The sequence below is a fragment of the Euprymna scolopes genome, chromosome 26 (genome assembly GCF_053919585.1).
Source record: "Euprymna scolopes isolate OS-2025 chromosome 26, ASM5391958v1, whole genome shotgun sequence".
Classification (NCBI taxonomy): Eukaryota; Metazoa; Mollusca; class Cephalopoda; order Sepiida; family Sepiolidae; genus Euprymna; species Euprymna scolopes.
Genome location: NC_136507.1, coordinates 21,786,496 through 21,803,271, shown reverse-complemented (window position 1 = coordinate 21,803,271; position 16,776 = coordinate 21,786,496). Strand labels below are relative to the sequence as shown.

At 34.0% G+C, this 16,776-nt stretch overlaps 1 protein-coding gene across 2 annotated transcripts in view; it reads left to right on the top strand.

The window, feature by feature from the left end:
- The window catches only part of LOC145247948 (uncharacterized), a 173,034-nt gene that overhangs the window by 47,091 nt on the left and 109,167 nt on the right, over positions 1-16,776 (top strand). Inside the window, exon 1 of one of the 2 annotated variants that reach the window (XM_080109592.1) lies at positions 9,666-10,121. The exons of the other annotated variant lie outside the window; for it this stretch is intronic. The gene's annotated coding sequence lies outside the window, so the exon portion shown is untranslated. Of the gene's footprint in view, positions 1-9,665; positions 10,122-16,776 lie in introns of those variants that run through there. 2 annotated transcript variants of the gene reach the window in all.

The following is a 16,776-nucleotide window of genomic DNA, read 5'->3' as shown; positions in this document are numbered from 1 at the left end:
AACACTCCATTTGGGGATTATTTTACCATATTTGTCCAAAATTTTCTGTGTATGTCTATTTAGCAGTTTTGCACGAGGCTGAACCCAAATTTACATATGTTAAGGCCTTGGGGACTTTGGGGGCTAAATGATAAAGGGGGGTGCAAATGATGGACTTGGTCATTTCTCTTTTTGCATGGTGTAGAACTCAAATTTACATATGTTAAGGCCTAAAACTGCACCGTCTGTTCATTTTCAGCAGGATTTGACGTCTCATGGAGATTTTTGGGGTTAAATGAAGGTAGGGGGGTGCTGAACTTAGTCATTTTTTATGCCTCGTTCACTGTGCAATCACGGGGTACCATGCATGCTTCACTTGCTGTAATCTGAAATTTACTTTAGGGTTAGGGTTAGGGTTAGTGAAATGAGACTTCAATGAATGCATTTGTTTGTGAAAATACCTTTGAGATTTTTTTTCTCTTTCTAAATATAACGAATACGCCGCCCTATCTATTAAAAAAGGGAGCGATTTCTGCAAATGGCACACTTATCAGCTTTCTGATGAAGTAGACGTTCTTAATATGTGTTCAGATTTCATAGTATTCCCTACCCCATGTCTTGTAGAACATACCTTCACCTCCAGCTGTAATATCTTTAAAACAAAACTCTTAGGGTCAAAAGGGTCCTACGAAGATTGCTCTATTTACCTAAAGGTCTATTAAGAACAGGAAAAGATAACAAATAAAGATAAGTCATACTGGCTTATAGCTGTAAATATGCACAGGCAGACAAACAGATAAACGGACTCGTCTTTCATAATATATATATATATAAATATATATATATATATATATATATATATATATATATATATATATATATATATATATATATATATAAGAAAAGGCTATTCCAAAGGTTTAATATATTTAAAATCAATTAAGCAATGGTAATGTACATATACCAATAAGCATTTAAGCCATGTGAGTTGACTCAAATATTATTCAACATGATTAACATTTTAGTAATTGAGCACACACACACACACACACGTATATATATATATATATATATATATATATATATATATATATATATATATATATATACTAGCAAAAGTACCCGTCGTTGACTGGGTTAAAAAACAGTCTACAGAAAATGGACTCTGATTTATGAAAGTATGATAGGTTATGAAAAGGAAGTGTTGTAAAGAGATAGCTTCGAATTTGGGGGTATCAAAACCAAAGCAAAATATGATAAAAGTAAAAATAAAATAGATAAACCCCATAATTTATTATACCATACCTGTTCACACTGAAACACTTATCACAATATTCTGTGGATCTATATTAAAAAAACTTGTTAAACTTTGTGACATATTTTAATTCTATGGAGGTCAGGGGCGAACGAACACCCCATAATTTTATTATACCATATTTCTTCAAACTGAAATATGATAATCAAAGTATACTTACGCAGATATATATGAAAAGTCTTTATTAAAGTTTGTGCCTATTTCAATTTCATGGAGGCCAGGCGCGAACGCAGACCCCACAATTTTATTATACCATCCCTATTTAAGTTAAAACATACTTATAAAAGTATTCTCATGTACATCTAATCAAAAAAACTTGTAAACGTTTTTTTTTTAAACTTTTAAATGTTTTACTTCCATACTGTGTGGACAAGGCGCGAACGCAGACCCCACAATTTTAATTAACCGCCATTCTGCTAGATCAAACATACCCATTCCTGTGTCGCGATACATCTTCTATCATTATATGTAATCATTTTTTTAAAATAGTCAACCATATAGGAGCCTATTCGTGACCAGACACACACACACACACACACACACACACACACACACATTCAGCTTTATATTATAGATATATACTGGCAAAAACGAAAAACAATAGGAAAGAATAACTTCATATTTGTATTTTTTCGGAGATTACAATTGTTTCGACATAAACCAGACAATTTAAAATTTTATATTATTTTAAAAAAGATTCGTAGTTACACCTCATCAGATGTTTTTAAAAAATACAGAGTTTGTACGTATCTTGACACATTTTCACTCTGTTCAGTAAATACGACGCTTCGTACTTTTCTCGCCGTAATTTAGAACAAATATGCGAAAATAGTACCCATATAAATTTCTTCAACACAGATGGTGGACACCTTAGGGAGAGACAGGCATTTCATCTCGATTGTGTAGTTCCAACTGTCAAATTTGGAGGAAGAGACGTAATAGTTTGGCACTGCATGGCTTCTTCAGCCACTGAACGGTCGTATGCATGTAAGGACAGAATGAACCCCATATTTTATTCCAACATGATGAACCAGGTTTACCAAATCTCGTAAAGTTATATATTTAATAATAACATTTCAAGTGATGTAATCTTCCAACAAGACAATGCCTTATGCCATACGTTAAAAGTGTGAATGGGTTGATTTGAGAAAAAAGGAATTACTGTTATGAGGTGGTCCCCTCAATCCCAAGACCCAAATCCCATTGAAAATTTGCGGAGTGAAAATTTGAGTGAGAATGCACAAATGTTCATCAAAAAAAAAAAAAAAAAAAAAATTAGAGTCCAAACTTCATGGAGAGTGTCAGAAAATAGATCCTACCACCTGCGAAAACATAGTCAATAATATGTATAAACAAATAAAAGCTGCTAGAAGGGGCATGCAATAAGTAACGCCCCTGACCCACTTCCAGTTGTTTAATCTAGCTGAAATTTTGCATGTGCAATGATTTATATCTCTACGGGTTATGTGGCAAATTACAGCTCTGAACAAATTGAGGTTTCTGTTTACAGGTGTTTGAACTGAGTCAGGTGTGAAATGGAGCCTGTTGAATGTCTAGCAGTGATCCGGGTTTTGTATTTGAAAGGACGCACACCACAGGTAACTTTTGATGTGATGAAAGAAACTTATAGTGATAATGCCCCATCATATGACCTTGCATCATGAATTCAAACATGGCCAGAAGTCTGTGGAAACAGCTCCCAGACCTGTTCGCCCCCCCTTCTGCCATTGATGAGGCATCTGTTCGTCAAGTTGAGGCTACCATTTTGGAAGATCGGCGCATTACTATTCGCCAAATAGCCCAAGATGTCAAGATTAGTACAGGGTCTGTGGAAACTATCATTCATGACCATTTGCATATGCATAAGGTGTCTGCCAGGTGGATTCCCAGGTTGCCCACACCATTCTAGAAGCGAGAACGCGTCGAGTGCTCGAGGATGAATTTGGAGATGTGCCAAGAAGATGAGTCCAAGTTTTTCAAAAGACTGATTACACAGGATGAAACCTGGGTCCATCACTATGATCCAGAGACCAAAGCCCAGTCAATGCAGTGGAAGCACTTGGACTCACCACCTCCAAAGAAGGCAAGAGTTCAGCCCTCCGCTGGCAAGGTCATGCTTACAGTCTTCTGGGACCAGGACGCAGTAGTGATGACAGATTTCCTGGCAAAGGGTATCACAATTACAGGAGCCTATTATGCTTCAGGGAAGCTATCAAAATCAAGAGGCGAGGCAAGATCAGCAAAGGTGACCTCCTCCTGCAGGACAACGCTCTGGTCCACATCTCGCATGTCGCCAGATCAGAAGTACAGGCGTGTGGTTATGAAATATTTCCCATCCTCCATACTCTTGCACCCTCTTACTTTCACCTCTTCCCAGCCATGAAGTTGTATTTGAAAGGAAAGCGTTTCACAGATTATGCATCCTTGATTTCTGAAGTCACGTCGTGGTTGGAGGACCAACCTGGGGTGCTCTACCAAACAGTCTCCAGAGCTGCATCAAACGGTAGGAGAAATGCATAACTCTGAGTTGTATCTTATGTAGAGAAAGACTAATAACTGTGCCAGGTTTCGTTGCTCTACTGCTATGGGCAGTGCGTCAGGGGCATTTCTTATTCAAGAATTGTGAATGTCAACTTAATTAAAGGAATAAATTATAAGATGGTCAACATCATGAATTTTGAAATATAGTTTTTTTGTTCATTATTCACTATATATATATATATATATATATATATATATATATCTTTATATATCTATCTCTATATTTCTCTGTCTGTTTGTTTGTCAGTCTCTCTGTCTCTCTCTCTCTCTCTCTCTCTCTCTCTCTCTCGCTGCTCCTTTAAGAATTGTATTCTTATTCTTGAGCACTTTACGTTGAAATGAAATAAGTCGGTCATTTTAGCTCACATGAGCAGATCTCGATGTTGAACCAATATGATCAGACTGGCCTTCTAAAATGACATTTACAATTTTTATAAATGTCAATTTCAGTTATATTCTCGCTTAGATTAACGTTGGCCGAGCAGTTAGTTGTTTGCTAATAGAGTGAAGGATATCTTCTTGGTCGGGTTCGAATCTCCTGGCTGGCGTTGATCGTGACTTCCTGCACTGACGATTCCCGAAAAGAATGAAACGCTAGTGTCCGTAAATATTTAAAAAATAATTGTGTTAATAATTATATATATATATATATATATATGTATATATGTATGTATATATATATATATATATATATATATATATATATATATATATATATAGGTTCTTTTATAAGACAGGGGGGCGTTCGAAATAAACGTTTCTTTTTAGAGCTCAACTGAACCATGAGACTTGACTTTTGCATTTAAAATTTGCAATATGTGAAGCCACAGTTTACAGATAATCATATAAAACCAACAGTACATTCTCAACAGTGCAATATAATATAGACAACAATGCATTGTGGTCTAAGTCATTGAGTGGGAGGCCTGTAAAGCTTCATCTCAGACAACGTCGGGGTCTTCCTGCTAGTATATATATATATATATATATATATATATATATATATATATATATATATACATATATATATATATATACATACAAACATATATATATACATATATATACATACATACATATATATATATATATATATAAACAAATTTAATATGTTTGAATTGAATACCTTTAAGCTGGCATACCTCGTATATATATATATATATATATATATATATATACATATATATATATACATATATATATATATATATATATATATATATATATATATATATATATATATATATAAAATAAAATGCGTGTAAAATTATTAATGAAATAACATTTTTTGACCAGTTTCAGAAACTTACCGGTAGTTTCGTATCAAAAGCTTCGGAAACGTTGGCAATGCTGAGCTGCGCGTACTGTGAAATTTTCGTACGGTTCCGCGCAATTTAAACAATTTGCCATCGTAATTGATGAATCTATGGTAGTTGAGGTGTGTCAAATTATTAACAAGCCAGTTTTTTTTCGTCAATAAAATGGGTCGTTGAGGTGGTTTGAGTATTTCTGAAAAGAGTACTATTACAGAACAGCTAGCTAACGTTAAAACCACCCTCGAAATATCGAAAATGATAGGAAGGTACCATCAAACTGTGAAGAACTTTGTCAAGGACCCTACAAAGGTACGTAAGAGAGCTGATAAAGGTAATACTAGGGTTGTTTCACGCCGTTCACTACTCCAAATAAAACGTGAAGTTGTTAAGAACCCTGGGCAGACAAGTCGAAAAGTCTTTGACCAAGCCGGATTGAAGAATGTGTCAAAAAGTACTCGATGTCGCTTTCTGAAAGAAGTAGCATAGTCTGTTAAGCCTGTGGCAAAGCATTCATTAAATCAACATCCGAAACCGATTGAAATGGTCAGATGACCACATGAAAACGGATTTTTTCCAAAGTTTTGTTCACGGATGAAGTGCCTTTCACTCTTGATGGCCCAGATGGCTGGAGCAAGAGATGGGCCCTAGATGGACGACATCGTCATCAGCGTTTAAGGCGCCAATAAGGTGGTGATGGGATAATAATTTGGTCTGGGATTATCGGAGGTACTTTAGTTGGCCCATGAAGAGTCCCAGAAGGCATAAAAATGACGTCAACTGCTTACATAGCTTTTCTGAAGGAGCACTTTAAACAATGGCTAAAGAAGCAAAGGTTGACATTCACAAGAACCATTATTTTTTATGCAGGATAATGCTCTCTCACATCCAGCAAACAAAAGCGAAGAGTATTTGCAACAACTTGTGTTCTTTGGGTTACGGCAGATGGAGTGGCCTGCGAATTCACCAGATTTGAACCCAATTAAGAACCTTTGGAGTATCATGAAGCGACGCCTCTATGCAAGTAGACGCCAATTTAAAAGCAAAGAGGAGTTGTGGGATGCTCTCCAAGAGGTATCGCGAGGAATAACTGTTGACGAAATCACACATTTGACTAATTCTGTGGACCAACGTCTTTTACAAGTCATTCATAAAAAAGGATCGCATATCCCCTACTAATTATGCCAACGTAGAAATTGCTATGTAGTTTTTGTGCTCTAAGGATTTTTCCTAGTTCATTTAATGTTTGAAAATTATTTCAATAAAGAAGTTATGGGTATATTGAGTTTTTTCTCAACCTTGACACACTGAAATCAACATATATTCCTGTGTTCTGACATAGTTTCGCTAATATTGCTTTAAATACTTTTATTTTCTGACTGGAGTAGCTGAATAGTATTGTAAGCACTTTCTCAAAGTTTCATGGATTTTTATCACTCGTTCCTTTAATATTAAAAAAAAAAATGTAAACTCAAAAATAATTTGATACGCAGTGTGTGTGTGTGTATGTGTGTGTGTGTGTGTGTGTGTGTGTGTGTGTGTGTCTGCGTCTGTGTTTGTGCGCGCGCAAAGTCTACTAAGGTATTGAGCCCCGTGTAAGTAAATACTGTAAACCGATACAGAAAATATTATATACCCTTATAAACTTATCTATATTATATAGATACATGAAATAATAATTCTTTATATATATATATATATATATATATATATATATATATATATATATATATATATATATATATATATATATATATATAGATAGATAGATAGATAGATAGATATGGAAGTTAACTAGCGTTTATGTAACGTTCACGACTTTCACTCGTTTGAGCACTCTAGACTTTCTACTGTCTACGCCTTAATTTGGCGTTTAGAAATTGTTAAAATCTTCCCTTCTCGTGACAATTGTTTAGTGGCCTGAAGGTTTAGCAAATATAGTCAAAGGTAGTTTAGTATTTGGGTTCGAATCTCCCGACCAGTATTAAATGTCACTTCCTACACTGACAGTTGCGTAAGCATGAAACACTAGTGTTGTAAGTACAGGGTGGGGCAGAGCACCTTGCTTGTTTGGAATATCAGTTAAATTTAAATGAGCAAGTTGCTCTACCCCACCCTGTATAAGGAATAATTATAATTTATAATTGTAATTTAATATGTGGGTAGGTGTAGGTGTGTGTGTGTGTGTGTGTGTGTGTGTGTGTGTGTGTGTGTGTTCTGTGCGTGTGTTTTCTCTATTTTACACCTTTTTTTTTTTTCCTTCTCAGATGTGCCTGTCAGTTAAGTATTCCATCTATAACGCACTTTAATATCGTTGCTCGGCCATTCAAAAAAAAAAAAAAAAAAAAAAAAAAAAAAATAGCGGAAATCCATTTATAGGTAACAGCACTAACAACCGGGATATACTTTACCAACGCACACCCCTCCCACCCATCAGCACACATATGTGCGTACTACGTAGATGTATGAATCCAAATGACTAAATATACATACACAAATATATATATATATATATATATATATATATATATATATATATATATATATATATATATAAGGTAAAGTTATATATATATATCAAGGTAAAGTTTATATTTCGTTTTTATTAATTTGCAATTTCTTAACCATAAGAGAATTACTCGAGCTTTTCTTTCTTTTCTTTTTTTCTCACATAAGTACGGATATTCTAAATATTTCTTTTGTGCGTCTCGTAGTGATTAATATTCGCTATGACACTAAAACAAGCAGAGAAATTATTGTACTATTTATGTCGTTAGGACGACCAGCAAAACTGACAGTAGAAATGTACGCACACACACACACACACACACACACACACACAGAGGCACACGCGCAAACATGTATATATATATAAAGAGAGAGAGAGAGAGAGAGAGAGAGAGAGAGAGAGAGATTCAGCCCTCTGAAGAGTCATAGACAACGAAACACGTGTCAGTGGATAATTATATTTTAAAAATAATATATGTGCCGCTCCCCATTTGGGGGTACCAAAATTGGTCAAAGTTAAAATTATTCCCAACTCGTATTTAGGTAAAAATGAACTTTCGTATAAATAATTAATTCAAAACGTATCGCAAAAAAAAAACACAAATAAAATAACACACACACACACACACACACACACACACACATATATATATATATATATATATATATATATATATATATATATATATATATATATATATATATATATACATGTTGCTTTATGTATGCTAGAAGATACGAGTTTACTCCATTTACGCCTACCATTTTTAAATATTGGCCCCTTAGCAGCTATTTTTAAACTAAAAATCGAATTTGTTCCAGTATATAGTAAGTTTAAAGTCCCTCGACCAAAAATTGACAAAATAGTTTAAAGAGACCTTTCTGCACATAGACAAGATCACTTTTATACACACAAACACACACGCACACACACACACACACATATATATATATATATATATATATATATATATATATATATATATATATGTGTGTGTGTGTGTGTGTTTGTGTGTGTGTGCGCTCGCGCGTATATATATATATATATATATATATATATATATATATATATATATATATATATATATATATATAAAGCTCTGTGTGTGTGGTCACGAATAGTCTCCTATATGGTTGACTATTTAAAAAAACTGATTACATATAATGATAGAAGATGTATCGAGACACAGGAATGGATATGTTTGATCTGGCAGAACGGTGGTTCATTAAAATTGTGGGGTCTGAGTTCGCGCCTGGTCCACAAGTATGGAAATAAAAAATTCAAAAATAAAAAAAAAAAACGTTTACAAGTGGTTTATATATAGATGTATATTAGAATACTTTGATAAGCATGTTTTAACCTAAAATTTTTTCAAACCAATAAAATATGCTCAAATTTACCTACATTTGTATATATAGTGTCCTGGAAAGTCAGCTTTAGTGTTGCTGCTTTGAGATGAATTTTGCTAAGGGTGTTTTTTTGTTGTTGGTTATTTCCCTTAGTGGCTTTGCCAGTATACTAATATATATATATATATATATATATATATATATATATATATATATATATATATATATATATATATATATATATATATATATATAAAACAAATATTATACAATTGAGCACTCTTTAATAATCAGGTGGATGTACCTCAAGTAACTAATCTATACAACCATGTGTTTTCAATTAGCACTAAATAGTAGTTTGATCTTCCATCGATACCTTCGGTTTCACGGAAAGAATGGAAATTCAAATATACCGGATGTAACATGTTGAGTCTATCACGAAATTGTCAGTTTAAATTTTAAAAAATATATGTTCTGATCATTTAGCGTATTCCGCTAAATAACACACATACACTATATATATATATATATATATATATATATATATATATATATATATATATATATATATATATATATAAACTTACATGTGTGTGTGCTTTTTCATCTCGCAATAACTGCGACTGCCACTAGTAGCATAAACAATCACCCACAAATTTCTTTAGACAAATGAAACACTCCCTCCTTTCACTTTTAATCTTTCTCTCTCTCTCTCTCTCTCTCTCTTTCTTTCTTTCTTTCTTTCCCTCTTTCTCGTTCCTCTTTCTCTCTCTCTCTCTCTCTGTCTGCTTCCTATTCTCACACTCTCTTTACGCTCCTTTATTTTCACTCTCCCCGCACTTTCTCCCCATCCCCCTGCTTTTTCCCCCACCTTTCCCTCCTCCCTCGCCTTCCTCTGTTTTCGCTGCCTATCCCTCCCATTTCACGTCGTTTTCATACACAGCTGGTCGACGCTTTCGCTAGCGCTGGTCCGACTAAACACTTTTCACTGGAAATTTTAATCTCGTTCCTCAAGTGTTTCTTAAAAAAAAAAAAAAAAAAAAAACCGTTGGAATACCGTTTAAAGCGATTTCTCTCTAAAAGGAAAAGAAACTTAATCATGTCGACATTCTGAGGTAAGTATTGAATAATAATTACCGGCGTTCCTTATAAGATCACCGATAAAAGAATAAGATGCTCTCTGATACAACAGGGGCGCGTGTAGGAATTCATATTGTCACAATCGCTTGAAATAAATTAAAAGATTATTATCATATTTTTTTTTTTTTTACTTCAGTCGAAGTTCTCAGAAATTAAAGATCCCCTGTCTGAGCGCTAAACTTGATCTTTATATTATATTTATACATAGTATTCAAATATTCCATTAGTTTTTTTTTTTATTATTATCAAACGTTTACTTAACAAAGAAGTTAGAAATAACTTCTACACTATTGGGACGAGGTTTCAGATAAAAATGGTTTCAACTGATTTTTTTTTTTTTTTTTTTTTTGTCAATCCTAATAAGTTGCAACGGTAGCTTACAATTTATGCAGTCGAAATTACCTGAATATGACTGGATTATTAAACAAAACAATTTTAATCGTGTTGGCAGTTGAAACATTGCCGCCATCTTGTTTAGACCAAAACAGAAAAAGTACTTCCCTTTTGAACTCCCCACTCCCCGGTGCCTTACGATCGTTTTCGTCATTTTTTTTTAAATTTTCTTTAATAACTAATCGGTTTTCGTAATTTTTGGATATAACCATCTTAAAAATACGAGGAATACGTAGATACCATTGTTTTCAGGTGAAACTCAGTATTACGATTTCCGAAATTTCGTCCTAATAGTGTAGAAGCGTCTAATAATCTTCTTCTCACTTATTAAAAAATTAACTACGTTATTGGATAACTTTCTTTAGGTAACTAGGTCTTACTGGATTCTAAAACAAGAATTCATCTAGTCTGATGGAGTACCAAGCTTCGTGTTCTTACTACAGCTAAGATCATTTGGAAAAGGTGCAGTATTCCTCTTGCAAGCCAGTCTTGGGTAGCTATACCGAAATAATCTTAGCTAGGATTTTAATATTGTGTTATTTAGAATATTTAGCCAAAGTTTAACTGTAGAGGAAGATATCCTCATACCAGGTTGTTATGACAAACATCGGCGCTTCTACACTATTGAGACGAAATTTCGGAAATCGTAATACTGAATTTCACATGAAAACAATGGTATCTACGTATTCCTCGTATGGTACTAGTGCAGAGAGTGATCCGGATGTAAATAATAACGTTATTATTTAAAAAGCCATTCTTAACATGGGGAGGGGGAGGGTGCTTTTTGCCTATTGTATACTTCAACCTTACAATTGAATAAAAAAACCATATCATAAAACTTTAATTAAACTTGGAAATACGATTTGAAAAATAGCGCTGATCACTCTCTGCACTAGCCCCCTCGCATTTTTATAATGGTTATATCCAAAAATTACGAAAATCGATAAGGTCGAAAATTATTTAAGAAAATGAACAATAGAATTTGATGAAAACGATCGTAAGACACAGACGAGTTCAAAAGGGAAGCAATTTTCTGTTTTGGTTTAAACAAGATGGCGGCAATTTTTCGCCTGCAAACACGATTAAAGTTGTTTTGTTTAATAATTCTGTAATATTCAGGTAATTTCGACTGCATAATTTGGAACCTATCATTGTAAATTATTAGAATTGGCAAAAAAAAAAATCAGTTAAAGTCATTTTTATCTGAAAAGTTCATTTATCGACTACATAATCTCGTCCCAATTCTGCAGAAGCCCCCAAACATCCGTATAAATAGAGCTTAGACTCTTGAGGATGGTTTCGTATAGGCATTCGAGTTCTGTTTCCCTTCAAAATTCTATTCCAGTAAGAAAATACTTTCTAGTCAACAATGTAAAGGGTTTCCCCGACGAGGCTGAATAGAATGGGAGGGGGAGGACCTAAACGAGTTTTCCCCCTTCGAACCTGAGTGAGCTTGCCCCACCCCCTGCCGTAAAATTAATTCCTTGTCACGTTTTTGTTGTTGCTTTTTTTTTTCGAATTATCGTCGATAACAGACTTAAATTTCATGTCAGCAGGACTTTTTTTTTTTAAGTTTATTTAATGACTTTCAACGTGGGCGGGGGGGATCACTTTTCAATTATAACGTTCTATTAAACTGATACCTCACTTTGCGGTCGTTCTTCCTTATTTTTTTTCTTTAATAAATTATTACAGTTTGAATTATTACAATTTATTTTCGTTTTTCATTATACATTTTTATGGGTTTGTATACACATAGATTCGAAACTGTTATATATTTGTTTTTGACAACAAATTAATGTTATCAAAGGCAAGATAACTTACTTTTCTACCTAACTGGATAATTTTTGTAGTGTTTTTATTTAATGTAACATGTTTATTCAGCTCGAAAAAATAGTGTTTACCGATGTATTGGAAAATTTAAAATGGCGCCGGACTCTCCGTTGAACAAGGTAAGTTTGGAAAAATAAGTTAAAAATAAAAAAAATCTAGACTAAATACTGTTAAAACTCCACCGAATATATGTTAGCCTGTGTCACGGTAACAAATATTGAGAGTTCCTAACAGTATTTGGTATATTTTTTTATTTATTTTAACTCATTTTCTCAAACTTACCGTCTTCAATAGAGAGTCCGGCGCCATTTCAAATTTTCCAATACATCGGTAATCAGTGTATGTTTTTCGAGCTGAATAAACATGTTACATTAAATAAAAACACTAAAAATTATCCAGTTGGGTAGAAAAATAACTTATCTTGCCTTTGATAACATTTATTTGTTATATATTTGTTTCTTTGACAACTTGTTCCAATCTATGTGTATAGTAATACAATCCATTTTTATGGCCCCGTCGGTGGGGCATTAGAATACGCCGACTGCCCCCCTGCAGAGGGTAAAAGTCCCTCAATGGGGGTCCTGGATATGACCTTAAATTATATCTGATGGTGAGGCCCCAGCTTGCGGACTCTGGGGAGTGTGGAGCCACCCTTTAATTGCCATTGCTCCCAGGTCCACTCTGACCCGGAGTGGTAGTACCTGTTAGGGTCCCAACTATGGGTTGAATAGAAACTGACTTGCAAAAAACAAATATATTCTATTAAAAAAATGTTCTTCAAAATCACCGGATTCGGCATTAAATAACATGAAAAGAGTTGATATGCCGTAAAATAACCAACCAACAATCCATTTTTACAGCACAGTGGACACGTGACACCTTAATCAAGGGAGTTGTTCTGATTGGCCGGAAAAAAATAATAGTACGTACTTAATTGACATGTCGAAAATAGTAATATATCCAAATATTGGGAATTTTTATGAAGTAGAACAACAGCTATTGTGTTTTTTAGTAAAATAAGTCTATTGATATAGACAACAAATATTGCAGCCATGAACAAGTAATCCAAAATATCCGTTCCGAGTTATGTCCCCCGTGTGTATTTGTCTACTTTTAACAACTATAATGCAATTATATCTAATTTTCCGTAAAAGTTACTTTTAACTATAAATAACTTTCTATTCGATGAATTGTCATAAGTTTTGGATATATTACTATTTTCGAAATAACAATTAAGCACGTAATATTGTTTTTGCTTAAAACGACATATCTTTTAAAATCAGTTTGTCGACAATCTTAACAAGCACCAACGAACTTATGGGTTGGCCATCAAAATTACCATAAAAATGTTTAATGCTTATTTCTATCAAAATAGCTATACATTTACTCATTCTAAAAGAAATTAACGAGGAAGTTTCTAAACATGTCTTTAAGCCAACAATATATATATATATATATATATATATATATATATATATATATATATATATATACTAGCAAAAGTACCCGTCGTTGACTGGGTTCAAAAACAGCCTACAGAAAATGGACTCTGATTTATGAAAGTATGATAGGTTATGAAAACGAAGGGTTGTAAAGAGATAGCTTCGAATTTGGGGGTATCAAAACCAAAGCAAAATATGATGAAAGTAAAAATAAAATAGATAAACCCCATAATTTATTATACCATACCTGTTCACACTGAAACACGTATCACAATATTCTGTGGATCTATATTAAAAAACCTTGTTAAACTTTTTGACATATTTCCATTCTATGGAGGTCAGGCGCGAACGAACACCCCGTAATTTTATCATACCATATTTCTTCAAACTGAAACATAATTCTCAAAGTATACTTACGCAGATAGATATGAAAAGTCTTTATTAAAGTTTGTGCCTATTTCCATTCTATGGAGGCCAGGCGCGAACGCAGACCCCACAATTTTATTATACCATCTCTATTTAAGTTAAAACATACTTAACAAAGTGCCATTATGTACATCTATATCAAAAACACTTGAAAACGTTTTTCTTTAATTTTTTAATTTTTTATTTCCATACTTTGTGGACCAGGCGCGTACGCAGCCCCCCACAATTTTGATGAATCATCATTATGCCAGATTAAACATACCCATTCCTGTGTCTCGATACATATTCTATCATTATATGTGATCAGTTTTCTATAATAGTCAACCATATAGGAGCCTATTCGTGACCAGACACACACACAGACGTTCAGCTTTATATTATAGATATACAGTAATCTACAGACATACATGTTTCGGGACACTATCCTTAAAACAAGTATAAACACACGAAAACAACTTATCCAGCAAAGTAGAAGAGTTATTTAACTTGCCTTTGGTAATATTCATATGTTGTGTGTCTGTATATGTGTGTGTGTGTGTGTGTGTCTCAATATCTTTATAAAAGTGAACGTGTCTATGTGTACATTTCTCTACGCAACAACTCTGTCAATTTTAAGTCTGCAGACTCGAAATTTGATATACACGGTACTGACATTTGGGAAAATCTTTGTGATCGGTTTTCGTCCAGAAATTTGGCTGTTAAGGGGTCAAAGTTCAACGATTTGACCTTTGAGAACTCTACCAAACTCCTCCGATAAATTTGGGTCTAAACACGTGGAATTTTAGATATAGGTTCCTTGGACATGGATCAAACCATTTAACATGATTTAAGCCCAAAACAATAAACATTAAAAGGTCAAAATTGGGGTCAAACTTTAAAAAAATTGACACCTCAGCCAATTTTTGGTCTAAATATTTGAAATTTTACATAAAGTATATTCAGACTTAGGGCAAGCTTTTTAGTCGGTTTTTTTTTTTCCGAAAGTTTGGCTACCAAGGGCTCAAAGTTCCAAAGATTAGACCCTTTCGGTCTCTAGCAAACTATTCAGCCAATTTTTAGTCTAAACATTTTAAATTTGACATAAAGAGTATTCAGACATGCAGCTAGCTTTGTAATCAGTTTTGGGGCAAAAATTTGGCCGTTAAGAGGTCAAATTTGAAAGGGTTGACCTTTGAAGACTCTACCAAACTTCTCAGCCAATATATATATATATATATTGAGAAATCGCGACTACGTTCAAAGTTTAAACATGTTTTTCTCGAGATCTTCCTGATCTTTATAAATTACATGCTACTTTTACAGGAAACGTTCTGGACACTGTATAGAACAATCCTCCTTATCCCCTTTTCCCGCCATCTGAACTGGATTCGGAATGAATTTCCTTTCTATTATCTTCTATTGGCAGTGTGGGTAACAAACTTCGGGACAAGATCAAAGTGTAGTATCTGTCGGAACAGATACTGCAAGCAAAGACCCTATGTGGGGGCGACCCCACAGATAAAACCTTGGTCAATGTAGAGTAAACCCTTCATACCAATTGTCACTATCCAGCTCCCCTACTCCCCGGGGAGCTGGTCCCCATTTCCCCTTAACTCCTCACTTTAAAAATCGGCCTTGTGCTTAATTTGCTCGCTGGGGGAGCAAATAAATATTCCCTGGCCTTTGGGACAAGATCAAAGTGTAGTATCTGTTCTTCAGATGCTGCACTTCAATTTCTTGTTCTCTGTCAGTGGAGGAGAAATCCTTCACGACTGAGACAATTTTTATTTTTGTTCCTTTTCTCCGCGTTAAAAAACGACCCTGGTGTCTTACTCTGTCCCGTGGGGAGGCATTGTAAATAGGAACAAATAACTGAATTCGACCAAATTCTTTTCCTCTATCTTGCAAAGTAGAATCTTCATGTATCATGTTTTGTTTTTTTTTTTTTTTTTATCTAAACGATACCAACATATAAAAAGACTTCTGCAAAAAAAAACTCCACGCACGTGCTCTTTCTTCTAAAAGAAAACAAAAACAAGGCGGTATAAAACTACATTAGCGTATTGCGCAGTTATAACACCTCTATATTCGTGAGCCATTTTCAAAAGGACGTTACAATCAACAAGTTGTGTATTACTAGTATATATACAACACAACGTACCTTACTATAAGTAAAAGAAACTTAACCACGCTATTATTAACATACATAAGTATTTAACTTTATTTACATTTTCCTACAATGTTCTATGAATAATAATGTTTTGGTGGATGTCTGGCGGAAGTCGAAATTATACTACTACTTCTATTAATTGAATGATTGTACTATAGTTTTAATGCTCAATATAGTTTACTATGCTATTACCGACAAATATACTAGCTTTAAATACGCAATTCAAAGGAGTTGTAGTGTAGTACCTGCTCTGTTGTCATTGTAATAATTTCCCATGCATTATCTCTTCCTTTAGAGGGAGGTGGTGTATTATCAAATGTTCTGTTGTGAACATACCAGTCTCCCAAGCATAAACATCTCCTTTTCGGGGGGGGGTAGTGTATTATA